Source organism: Eumetopias jubatus, unplaced genomic scaffold (assembly GCF_037043125.1).
Source record: "Eumetopias jubatus isolate StellerSeaLion01/CBP00866 unplaced genomic scaffold, mEumJub1_p1.0 scaffold_10, whole genome shotgun sequence".
In the NCBI taxonomy this organism is placed as follows: Eukaryota; Metazoa; Chordata; class Mammalia; order Carnivora; family Otariidae; genus Eumetopias; species Eumetopias jubatus.
The window spans coordinates 105529544-105537967 of NW_028274816.1; positions in this window are offsets into that span (position 1 = coordinate 105529544).

An 8424-nucleotide genomic window follows, 5' to 3' on the forward strand; every position below is an offset into this window, starting at 1 on the left:
TTAGTTAATATCTGCTATTCTCGAAACTCCTGTTAAGGGTAGAAATTTCGCCTTGTGTTGTTCATCACTCTATACCTGGTGCCCAGTACAGTTCCTGGCACGCAGTTGTCAAGCAATATTTGTTGAATAAATGATTAAGTGAATTAATGAAATGTTCTCCTATCTGATGGGAAAGTGGGGGTGATTAACCTTTCCTTCATCTCTTCACATCAGATTTATGGTTTTGGGTTCCCCCCCCCCCTCCTTTATTCTTCTTTTTTCTATATAATCAGGAACTAAATAGAACTACCAGGGGTGCCTGGGTGGCTCAGTGGGTTAAGCATCTGCCTTCAGCTTTGGTCATGAGGTCATGATCCCAGGGTCATGGGATCAAGCCCAGCATCTGGCTCCTTGCTCAATGGGAGCCTGCTTTTCCCTCTCCCTCTGCTGCTCCTCCTGCTCGTGCTCTCTCTGTGTCAAATAAATAAATAAAATCTTTTTTTTTTAAAATAGAACTACCAGAATATGATTTTCCCCCCCTTATTTTGAATATTCAAATATCCTCCTAATCAGAGGTAAAGAAGAAAGGCAACCAGTCTACTGAACTCCACCTCAGAATGCAGGAGCCTGTATTTACCTAACAGTTTTGCTGAGCCAGGCACTGTGCAGGGCTCTGGAAAGTTGCTGTGAAAGAAACCCAGCCCAACAATATCGTAATACTTTTGCTAAGAGTCGTGAGAGCACAGAGAAAAGGGCAATTCTTCCTGAGACATTTGGGTTGGGTGTCCAGGAAGAGGCAAAAATCCACCTAATCACTTCCTCCTAAAGTGTCCTATTTTGTTTTTAATAACTGTAATGAGAAAATTAGTTCTAATAATATTAGCTACTGTTATTGATGTTCACCCCAGCACTAGGAATTCTGTTAAGGCCTTGATTACTGTTATTTAATCCTAAACAACGCTGAGAAGTGGGAATTACCATTTGCATTTTACAGAAAGACCCTCAGAGGTCGTATAATCTGACCAGGGGCATTCAGCAAGAAGGGGGTAGAATTGAAGTTTGATGTTACCTCTAACTTCCAAACCATAGTTCTGCCCACATGAAATGCTGCCATCCCTAATTCCTCATATTAAGCTGAATTCTGCTTTCCCATCTAAATACCACCAATTCCTCCTAATTCTGGGTGTGTGGTTGCACACAGTTGTGTTCTGTAAACCTAATTCCTCTTTCGTATATCCTTCTAGTATTGAAATTCAGCCTTTATGTTCCCCAAGGTCTTACTTCTCTAGGCTAAATGTCACCATTTTCTTAAACCTACGTCATCGGAAAACAGCTTCTGGTCTAGCACATATGGTTTGTTAGTAAATTCTGGCTCTTTATATGGGTATTTCAAAGTAGAGGGAATCATCATTGTATAAATGCTCTACACCTTTCTAGAATTAAGGGAGTAAAAGGTCACCTTTTCAGGTATTGGAACACCACTGGTTTATGCTAATCTACAATCTACTCAGAGCTCTCTTGTTAATAATCTATTCTGGAACTCTGTCAGGGATGAAGGTCAAACTCTCAAGCCTAAAGTTTCTGCATAACAATATCTTTTTTGAAAGTCTTTTTAGGATCAAATGGGTTCAGTTCTTTTCTCTTCCCATAAGAATGGCGGCATTTTAAATTATTCAGAGCCTCAGAGTCTCTTTCCCTTCTAAGGGTGATTGCAACTCAGTCATAATAACCTTGCTCAAGACAGCATTTGAAGTCACACTGCTCGTGCCCACAGGAAATATGTCTCTCACATGAAGTTCCTAAAATCACAAGGAATGTGGGGAAGAGAGGAAGTTGGATGCTGCAAAAAGGAACAAGGACTTGGAATCAGGCTGAACTGGATTCAGTTCCGTCTCTACTTTTTGTCTGCTGTGTAACTTCAAACAAGCTCCTTAACCTCTCTGAGCCTTGGCCAACATAAAAATCTGAAACATGGAAACATTACTCAAGATCTAACTTGCAGGGGTGCCTGGGTGGCTCAGTGGGTTAAGCATCTATCTGCCTTTGGCTCAGGTCATGATCCCTGAGTCCTGGGATCGAGCCCCACATCAGGCTTCCCGCTCCGTGGGGAGTCTGCTTCTCCCTCTCCCTCTGCTGCTCTCCCTGTTTGTGCTCTCTCTCTCTCTCTCTCTCTCTGTCAAATAAATAAATAAAATCTTAAAAAAAAAAAAAAGACCTAAGTTGCAGCATTTCTGTGGGATGGACTGTAATGTATGAAGGGAATGCCATATACCAGCACTTATAAACAGTAGCTATTTTAGGTACAGTAGATAGCTGCTTCTCATGTGATTTAAGGAGTGGGGGGAAGTACAGCACTTTTGAAATATTTTCTTCCCTCCTGTCTGAAGTTCTGTGTTTCATTTTTCCCCCAATTTTTAAAATGATGGTAAAATATGCATAACATAAAAATTTACCATCTGAACCATTTTTTTAAAAGGTTTTATTTATTTATTTGACAGAGAGAGAGAGCGAGCGAGAGAGGGAACACAAGCAGGGGGAGCGGCAGAGGCAGAGGGAGAAGCAGGCCTCCCGCGGAGCAAGGAGCCCAATGCGCTGCTCGATCCCCAGACCCTGGGATCATGATCCGGGTGGAAGACAGACGCTTAACGACTGAGCCATCCAGGCACCCCCATCTGAACCATTTTTTTTTTAAGATTTTATTTATTTGAGAGAGAGAGCACATGAGAGGGGGGAGGGTCCGAGGGAGAAGCAGACTCCCTGCCGAGCAGGGAGCCCCATGCGGGACTGGATCCAGGGACTCCAGGATCATGACCTGAGCCGAAGGCAGTCGCTTAACCAACTGAGCCACCCAGGCGACCCCATCTGAACCATTTTTAAGTGTACAATTCAGTAGTATTAAATGCACTCCAGTGTTGTGCAACCATCACAATCATCTATCTCCAGAACTCTTTTCATCTTGTAAAACTGAAACTCTATACCCATGAAACAAAAATTCCCCATTCCTCCTCCCCCTAGCCTCTGGCAGCCATCATCGTACCTTCTAAGATTTGGACTATACTAAGAATCTCATATAAATGGAATCACATGGTATTTGTCTTTTTGTGACTGGCTTATATCATGTAGTATAATGTTCTGAAGGTTCATGCATTGTAGTATGCGTCAGAATTTCCTTTTTTTTTTTTTTTTGAGGCTGAAGAATATTCCATTGTATGTATACATTGCTTTTCTTTCTTTTTTTTTTAAAAGAATGACAGAGAGAGAGACAGTGAGAAGGGGACACAAGCAGGGGGAGTGGGAGAGGGAGAAGCAGGCTTCCCGCTGAGCAGGGAGCCCGACGCGGGGCTCGATCCCAGGACCCTGGTATCATGACCTGAGTTGAAGGCAGACGCTTAACCGACTGAGCCACCCAGGCGCCCCTATACATTGCATTTTGCTTATCCATTCATCCACTGTTGGACCTTTGGGTTGCTTCCACATTTTAGATATTGTAAATAATGCTGCTCTGAACATGGGTGTACAGATATCTTTTTGAGACACTGCTTTCAGTTCTTCTGGGTGTTAAAAGACAAAAATTCAACTAAGTGAAATTAAAGATTAAATTAGCTTTATTTAATGATTCATGAATTGGGCAGCATCCCATCTAGCAAATAGAAAGGAGCTCTGAAGAGCATACAAAATGGGAGACTTTTTTTTTTTAAAGATTTTATTTATTTATTAGAGAGAGAGAATGAGAGATAGAGAGCACAAGAGGGAAGAGGGTCAGAGGGAGAAGCAGACTCCCCGCCGAGCAGGGAGCCCGATGTGGGACTCGATCCCGGGACTCCAGGATCATGACCTGAGCCGAAGGCAGTCGCTTAACCAACTGAGCCACCCAGGCGCCCGGGAGACTTTTTTTTTTAAAGTAATCTCTATGCCCAACATGGGGCTTGAAATCAAGAGTTGCATGCTTTACTGACTGAGCCAGCTAGGTGCCCCCAGATGGAAGGTTTTTATAGAGAAATGGGGGCAGGGATGGGAAAAACTGGATTATTTTATCTTTCTTTGGGAGACGGAAGGGGTCTTTCAGGCAGATTACCTCACTAGTGCTGACAAGGTTACCTCACTATACTGACCAGTTAAGATTACATTCTGGGAGGGGCTGAAACAGCAATTAGGTTAGATTTTAAGTCTTGGTTTACTGACAGGCTTAGCACAGGTGACTCCATTTTGGATCCATTTTTTGTTTGTTTAACACTTCTTCAGTTCCAGAAGTGGAATTGCTGGATCATATGTTAGTTCCATTTTTAATTTTTTGAGGAATTGCCAAACTGTATTCCCTAGTGGCTGTACTATTTTACATTCCATCCAAGAGTGCATAACGTTCCAATTTCTCCACATCCATGCAAATACTTGTTGTTTTCTGTTTCTTTGATAGTAGTCATCTTCTAATGGGTGTGAGATTCTTTGTTTCATTTTCACTACTACTTGACACTCTATTGTTAAAGATTTATTCATTTGGCATTAATAAGTACTCTCTTTTAAGAGGCAAATATACTTAAGAGCTATCTGTCTTTCTTACCTCCCCTGGTCAGTTTGATTCTCACCTGACTTCCTGGTAGTTACTGACTCTAATTAAAACCTACACATCTCAAATCATGTACCTATAGCCCTGACATTGATTGATTTTCTCATGCAAAATGATAACTGCCTGGAGAGGCACTAGAATTTCAGGTATGATAAAGATTGGCCCCATTATCAAGTGTTAGAAATTGTCGTTGAAAAAATAAGGTCAAGATATGGCACTGAGTGAGAAACCTATATTACATTCAAGTTGTTTAATAAATTTATTTAAAAACATTTATTGAGGGCGCCTGGGTGGCTCAGATGGTTAAGCGTCTGCCTGCGGCTCAGGTCATGATCCCAGGGTCCTGGGATCAAGCCCCGCATTGGGCTCCCTGCTCCGCGGGAAGCCTGCTTTCTTCCTCTGCCTCTCTCTCTCTCATGAATAAATAAATAAAATCTTAAAAAAAATAAAAATAAAAAATAAAAACATTTATTGAGGGGGTGCCTAGGTGGCTCAGTCAGTTAAGCATCCAACTTTTGATTTTTGCTCAGCTTATGATCTCAGGGTTCTGAGATCAAGCCCCATATCTGGCTCTGTGCTGAGCGTGGAGTCTGCTTGAGATTCTCTCTCTCCCTCTGCCCTCCTTCCCAACTTGGTGTGTGCATGCACTCTAACTCTCTCTCTCAAAAAAAAAAAAAAAAAAAATTGAGTGATATGTGAGGCAATGATGCTAAGCCCTTATACTACTTATAATATAAGCTCCAGGAGGTCAGGGTATTTTCCTGTTGGGCTCACTTTATTCATACTGCCTAAAACAGTGTCCATAGAAAGGGCTCAATGAATATTTGTCTAATGACTATTTGCAGATATATTCTTTGGTTCTCCACGTGTAGTCCACAGACCCTGGGAGTGCCTGAGAGAGTTTCAGGGAGTCTGTAAAGTTGAAACTATTTTTATGATAATATTAAGACATGATTTGCTCTTTTTCACTGTGTTTATATTTTCACTGATGGCGTAAAGGCGACGGTGGGTGACATTGTGGGCACCTTAGTGTCAATCAGGGCAGCACAGTGCCAACTGGTGCTAGAGTCATCCAATTCTTCCCTGCCATGCCTATGCAATAAAAGAATTAAGAAGTCACTTTGGGGTGCCCGGTTGGCTCAGTCAGTAGAGCATGTGACTCTCGATCTCAGGGTTGTGAGTTTGAGGTCCACATTGGGTGTAAAGATTACTTAAAAATAAAATCTTTAAGGGGCACCTGGGTGGCTCAGTCATTAAGCATCTGCCTTCAGCTCAGGTCATGATCCTGGGGTCCTGGGATGGAGTCCTGCATCGGGCTCCCTGCTCAGCGGGAAGCCTGCTTCTCCCTCTCCCACTCCCCCTGCTTGTGTTCCCTCTCTTGCTGTCTCTCTCTCTGTCAAATAAATACATAAAGTCTTAAAAGAAAAAGCCTAAAAAAAATAAAATCTTAAAAAAAGAAAGCCACTTCCACTTAAGACTATCCCTTATGAAGCAGTACAAATTATTAATTTTGTGAAATCTCTCTTCTGGAGTATACATCTTTTAAATGTTCTGTGTAATGAAATAGGAGAGGTACATAAAACACTTCTGCTGCTTACTGATGTATACAGTTGTGTGATTGAGTTGTGTGAGCTGAACTGGCTGCATTTTTTCATAGAACACCATTTTTCCCATCTAAGTACTAACCAGGGCTGACCCTGCTTAGTTTCTGAGATCAGGGGTGTTCAAGATGGTATGGCTGTGGGCTTTAGAACACCATTTTTGTTTGAAAGAATGACAGGGAAACTGTGGTTATTCAGACTTGACTATTTGAATGGAATGAGCCTGACACTTCAAGGAAAAATGGCTTAAAGGTATTTTTGTCAATGATAAAATTTGAGCTTTTTCTTTTTTTAAGGATTCTTTCTTTATTTGAGAGTGACAGAGAGCCAGAGAGAACAAGTAGGGGGTAGGGGCCGAGGGAGAGGGAGAAGCCTCCCCACTAAGCAGGGAGCCAGACTTGGGGCTCCAACTCAGGGGCCTGAGATCCTGACCCAAAGTCAGACACCTAACCAGCTGAGCCACCCAGGCACCCCAAAATTTGAGCTTTCAAGAAAAAAATTGCAATTTTGGAAAAGGTGGTATCCACCAAAGTGAGCTTGACAGCTTCCCTGAATTTTCCTGTTGAGATCAATGATGATTATAATAAATGTGATTTTTTTATGTTGAGTAGTGAAATTCATCAATATTTGGAAGATCCGCATAATTCAGTAAACCAATATTTTCCAAGTGGTTTCGGATTCCCTATTGCAAGTAATCTTTTTTTTTTTTAGATTGATTAAGAGAGAGCCCAAGCATGCGCATGAGCAGGGGGAGGGGGAGGGGCAGTGGGAGAGGGAGAAGCGGACTCCCCATTCAGCGGGTAGCTCATTCAGGGATCAATTTCGGGGGCTCTGAGATCATGACCTGAGCCAAAGTCAGACGCTTAATGGACTGAGGTGCCCAGGCTGCTAATCTTTAAGAAACTGGGGCGCCTGGGTGGCTCAGTCCTTAAGCGTCTGAGTCTTGATTTCCGCTCAGGTCATGATCTCAGGGTTGCGAGATGGATCCCCTCCTTGGGCTCGTGCTGGGTGTGGAGCCTGCTTGGGATTCCCTCTCTGCTTCCCTCTCTCTCTCTCCAAAAAAAAAAAAAAATAAAAATAAATAAAAAATTACCATTAGTTGAGTTTTGCTAGTATCATAAAGTATCCACAATTATTGGCTAAAAATACCCCTTCCTTTTCTAACTATGTATCTGTGAGAGACCGGATTTTCTGCATTTCCTAGACCAAAATAACATAGCAAACCAGAGAGAATGGGGAGGCAAATATGAGAATCCAGCTGTCTTCTTTTAAGCCAGACATTAAAGAGATTTGAAAAATTGTAGTGCATTGCCACTCTACTAATTTTGGGGGGGAAGATGTAGTTATATTTCATAAAATATATTAAAATGTATTGGTTTATTATTAATTCAGGTGAATTAATACATGCTTTTTAATTTCTCAATTTTAATTTTTAATTTGGTGAATATCTCACATAAACAGTCTCTCTCTTTTTTTTTTTGAGAAAGAGAGAGAGCGCGCGCATTGTGCTGGGGGAAGGGCAGAAGGAGAGGTGCGCTGGGGGAAGGGCAGAAGGAGAGGGAGAAGCAGACGCCCCGCTGAGCGGGTAGCCCGATTTGGGACTCAATCCCAAGACTTGAGATCACGACCTGAGCCAAAGGCAGACGCTTAACGGACAGAGCCCCCCGGGCGCCTCTAAAGAAACACTCTTAATTTTTAAGAATGTGGGGGCGCCTGGCTGGTTGAATCCTTAGGGCATGTGACTCTTGATCTTGGGGTGGAGTTCCAGCCCCAGGTTGGGTGTATAATTTACTTAAAAAAAAAATGTAAAGGGATCCTGAGACTAAAAGGTTTGAGAAACTCTGCTTTGAGATTGCACAGTATTCTCCATTCTACAGATGAGGGGACTAAGATTTACAAATCTTTAAGATCAGTTTAAAGCCCCACGGCCCAGTTCAGTGCTGGGTATTGTAGTCAGGCCACCTAACTTCAGAGCTTGTGTTTTGTGACCCTGACTTTTTCCTTGATAGTTATCTTTGCAACAATGATGTTTTAACAGGTTGTTAAAAGACATTTCAACAACATAAAAACATCATATTCAACGTATTTTCTTTTCCCTAACTAGCTGCACGATCCTTCTTTGGACTTGTTTCCGCGAGTGAACCCGATGTTTGTTGGGCCATCGCAGTTCGGTTTTCGCGGTGACAATCTGTGGTTTTACGAACTGAGTTGGAACGCCTTCGATAACTCCGCGAGGGAACTGCAACCCACGGGGTTGAAATGGGGAAGCTCTCGGGACTT